We start from the raw sequence: 5,040 nt of genomic DNA on the forward strand, positions 1-5,040 counted from the left end.
CTGGACTCCCCCAACATTGGGAACATGTTTCCTGCCTCTAACGTGTCCAACCCCTTAATAATCTTATATGTTTCGATAAGATCCTCTCTCATCCTTCTAAATGCCAGCGTATACAGGCCTAGTCGCTCCAGTCTTTCAACATACAACAGTCCCGCCATTCCGGGAATTAACCTAGTAAACCTACGCTGCACGCCCTCAATAGCAAGAATATCCTTCCAAGAGTATCCACGCAGTTAAGGAATACACAGTAAACTGATGACCAGTTAAGGAATACACAGTAAACTGATGACCAGTTAAGGAATACACAGTAAACTGATGACCAGTTAAGGAATACACAGTAAACTGATGACCAGTTAAGGAATACACAGTAAACTGATGACAATTTATCCTTGTCTTTACTTTTATTTAGAATGAATGATCTTTTGCTATCCAGTCCACTTTGCTGCTGTAACACTGTAAATTTCCCCGGTGTGGGATGAATAAATTATTATTATTATTATTTAAAACGCTTCAAGAGCTCCAACACCTCGTCCTTCTTAAACTCAAAGTGCCCTTGCATATTAGCATTCTTCACACTGATCCCACTGCCCTCCGTGTCCTTCTCCTTGAATACAGATGCAGAGTACTCGTTTAGTACCTTGACTGTATCTCCAGACTCCAAGCACAAATTGCCTCCTTGAACCTTGAGCAGTCATATCTCCTCTCTGTTTATCCTATTATTTCGAATATAGGTATAACAAGCTTTAACCTGACTTGCCAAAGCCATGTGCATGAGCTTCCTTTTTCGTCTTGACCAAATTGACAACCTCTTTGGTCATGCAGATTCCCTTACTTTCCCATTCTTATCTCTCCTTCTTGCTGCAACATGCCGGTACTGAACATCAATAAAGTGGCCAAACAACTCCCACATGTCAGGTGTGGACTTGCCCAATAACAACTGCTCCCAGTGCACACTCCCCAGCGCCTGCCTAATAACGTTGGAGTTTGCCTTACTGTGGTTTAGAACATTCTTGCAAGGTCCAGCCTTCTCCCTATCCAAAATAATCTTAAAACTTAGAGTTGTGTTCACTATCCCCAAAATGCTCTTCTACTGTAGTCAGTTACCCGTCTTCTACATCAGTTACCTGTCCAAGCTCATTTCCCAACATAAGGTCCAGTACATCCCTTCACGGGTTGGACTATCCACATACGGTTTCAAGAAACCCCCCTGGATACACCTCACAAATTGTGCCCCATCTAAGCCTTTGGCACTGAGCAAGTCCCAGTCAAAGTTGTGAAAGTTAAAGTCACCTACTAAGGCAAGATTGTTGCTTTGGCATCTTTCGATAATCTGCCTACATATCGACCTGAAACGTCACCCATTCCTTCTCTCCAGAGATGCTGCCTGTCCGGCTGAGTTACTCCAGTATTTTGTGTCTATCTTTGGGATGGGAACTGTGGGAGATGGGGATGTAATGAGAGGAGTGCGTGAGTGATGGGGAAGATGGTGAGTGCAGGGGGCGGGCGTTATAGGACAGAGGGCATGTGTGGAAGGAAGCACCTGGGGGAGCAGGCTATGGAAAATAGTCAAGAAAACTTTCAGGCCTTCAGGTTGTACACTCCCAAGGTGTAACATTAGGTGCTGTGTCTCTAGTTTGCTTTTGGCCTCATCCTGGCAATGGAGGAGGCCCAGGGCAGACAGGCAAGGTTGGGAATAGGAAGATCAGAGCTGATGGATTTGTTGCAGTCTTCATCCGCCTTCACAGCCGTTGAGTTCAAGATAACTTTGTCCGCCTGGTCCACCGTTGAGGTCTTGTACATTGGATCGTTCTTAGTCTGGACCCTCATCCTTGACCTTACTGCCATGAGTGGCCCTACCAGAAGCTGGTGCTTCCGACGGCATCGCTGTCAGAATCATGGGGACAAGCAAGCCTCTTCACCACAAGAAGATGAACGATCCGAAGAGGGCAGACTATAGAGTTACAGTGTTATAACGTTACAGTTACAGAAAAGGTGCAGGATCTGCAATGTGGTAGGTTGGAAGATCAGGACTACACCCTAATGTTTGTGAGGGCCACTCAGTAGTCTAAAAACAGCAGGAAAGAAGCTTTTCCGGAATCTGGTTCTGCAAGTTTTCAAGCGTTTGCATGCGCTGCCCAATGGGAGTTGGGAGAAGAGGGAATCACTAGGTTGAAAATGGTCCTTGATTATGTTGGCTGCTTTCGCCGAGGTAGTATGAAGTGTAGATTTAAGGCTATAATTAGCCATGATATAACTGAATGGCAATTTAGTCTCAAGGGTCTAAATGGCCTCCTCCTGTTACTATTTGAAAGCTCAGAGGTTTCAATGAGAATGTTGTATGGATCGAGGGAGGTAATTGCCTTGTTCTTAGAAACAGTAACTGAACCGTGTCTTTAGTTCTGTGTGGTAAGAAAGTGAGAAGGAGTAACAAGGAGCAGACCACACATTTGGAATTTGTCAGAGATGGAGGGGGATTGTTCCCAGAAACAACCACCACTGAAAAATCAGGACAGAGAGAGTTTGTCACGAGACTGGAAGGTGGAAGTGAAAGCTAGTCTGAAGGGTCTCGACCCAAAACGTCACTCCAGAGATGCTGCCTGTCCCACTGAGTTACTCCAGCATTTTGTGTCGATCTTAGATAAAAGTGAAAGGCTTTCCTATCAAATGTCATGGGAGAAGGGCTAGGAGACATACTCAGGATTCGGTATCCTTTATCGCAATCTTTTTTAAGGATGCTATCCATTCTGGAAAGATTGCTAATTGAATACCCATTGAAAAACAGATTGCTTTTCCTCATCTCATTTACTATTGTAGATGGTTCAGTTAATTCAATTCAAATAAGAATTTAATCGTTCTATCTGGGACATATCAGGGAATTGCAAATGGCAATGGAAATCAAAAACACTGTAAATGCTGGAATAATTAAATAAAAACAGAAATTGCTGGAAAAACTCATCAGGTCATACAGCATCTGTGGAAGAGGATAATCAGTCAGCATTTAGGGTCTGCCTCTGAGTTTTTTTGCACATTAAAAGGAATGTAAATTTGGGAGGAGCAGTGGGTAAAATTAGTCGATTAGAGATGAGGGCATTAGGTGCTGGTGGAGGATATGGTCACATACCTCGTTATCACTAACAGCTCTGACAGAGTGTTTTAAAAGTAGATTCTGTGTGGGAAGGAACTGCAGATCCTGGTTAACACCGTAGACACGACACAAAATGCTGGAGTAACTCAGCGGGACAGGCAGCATCGCTGGATAATAATCAATTTAAAATAATTAATTTAATTATTTAAAAATAATTAATTTAATTCAAAATAATGAATGAATTAAATATTAATCTGAATAGATTCTACTGCATACTGAACTTTTATTTCTCTCTCGTTCATTATATTGTTTACAGTGTACTATGTTCACACTGCTGCAAGTAAGAGTTTCATTGTTCTATCTGGGACACATGACAATAAAACATTCTTGACTCTTGCAATGTTAGAATGTAAGAAAATGGTTCTCCAGCTCCTAATTGGCAGGGGTTAGTTACTCTGTGCGGTAACCTGTGGGAATCTGAGACAGGACTATTTTCCGAGGGGGCTCCAGTCCTGGCACACTGGAATATTGTTACAGCGGCGCCAGATGTGTTGGCAGTTGTGCGTTGGACAACAGGGCTCCTGCCTCTGGGTCTACAAGGGGACGTGAGTGAGCACAGCAAGTGTCCGGCCCTGCCAACGGCGGCGTGGAGAAGAGTAACGAGGAGCTCCAGTTATCACTTGCAGTCAGAGAGCCCCGGCAATAGTGTGTTCCACCCACCCTGTGGATCAGAGCAGACATTGACCAGGACTGTCACTGCATGCAGTCCTGCCTGCACCGTTACATGTGTGTTTCACCCACAGTGTGGATCAGTGACCACGACTCCCACTGCATGCAGTCCTGCCTACACCGTTACATGTGTGTTTCACCCACCCTGTGGATCAGTGACCACGACTCCCACTGCATGCAGTCCTGCCTACACCGTTACATGTGTGTTTCACCCACCCTGTGGATCAGTGACCACGACTCCCACTGCATGCAGTCCTGCCTACACCGTTACATGTGTGTGTTCACCCACCCTGTGGATCAGTGACCACGACTCCCACTGCATGCAGTCCTGCCTGCACCGTTACCTTTCCCGTGGCGCGTTGGTTCTGGGGCCGCGGTTCTCGGCTTGGGTCGGGTGGGGTCGGACGGGGTTTCAAGTCCCGTAGGAGCTTCAAAATTAATTTTAATATCAAAAGGAGGGCTCGTCCGGGATTTGAACCCGGGACCTCTCGCACCCTAAGCGAGAATCATACCCCTAGACCAACGAGCCGACGCGTTGACCGTCTCCGTCGCAAATCTGTTACTTCAACGTGGCTGTTTCGATTCTAAACTATTGTTACGTTGCCGCGGCTGTTGGAGAAAGTTTACCCCCAGTGCGGTCAAACCCACTCTGCAGTCAAATGCGACACACCGGGAAACTCTGGGCGGAAAGTGAAAGTGAGTGGGGATTGCAAGTTGATGTTGCGAGTGGGACCCTGCTCCTCCTACAGCAACCTTGCACTCAGCCTCAAGTCAACCCAACCAAGCTGCCTGTCACTCCAGACGGGATGTGCAGGAGGGAGCTGCAGATACCGAAGCTTTAAACCGAAGCTGCTCCAGCTTTTCGTGTCTCTCTTGTCTTCTGCAATTGTAGATATTGGCAACAGTGGGTAGTTGTGTATCAGGGAACTATGTAAGTGTAACAAAGTGGCAACAGGTTGTGTATCAGGGAACTATGTAAGTGTAACAAAGTGGCAACAGGTTGTGTATCAGGGAACTATGTAAGTGTAACAAAGTAGCAACAGTGGGTTGTTGTGTATCAAGGAACTATGTAAGTGTAACAAAGTGGCAACAGGTTGTTGTGTATCAGGGAACTATGTAAGTGTAACAAAGTGGCAACAGTGGGTTGTTGTGTATCAGGGAACTATGTAAGTGTAACAAAGTGGCAACAGTGGGTTGTTGTGTATCAGGGAACTATGTAAGTGTAA

General features: G+C 45.5%; 1 non-coding gene across 1 annotated transcript; it reads right to left on the minus strand.

Moving 5' to 3' along the window:
- Positions 1-4,271: 4,271 nt before the first annotated feature.
- Positions 4,272-4,343, minus strand: trnap-agg (transfer RNA proline (anticodon AGG)). The gene has a single exon. It is a non-coding gene; the product is annotated as a tRNA-Pro (tRNA).
- Between the last annotated feature and the right edge of the window lie 697 nt (positions 4,344-5,040).

Source organism: Rhinoraja longicauda, chromosome 15 (assembly GCF_053455715.1).
Source record: "Rhinoraja longicauda isolate Sanriku21f chromosome 15, sRhiLon1.1, whole genome shotgun sequence".
NCBI lineage: Eukaryota > Metazoa > Chordata > Chondrichthyes > Rajiformes > Arhynchobatidae > Rhinoraja > Rhinoraja longicauda.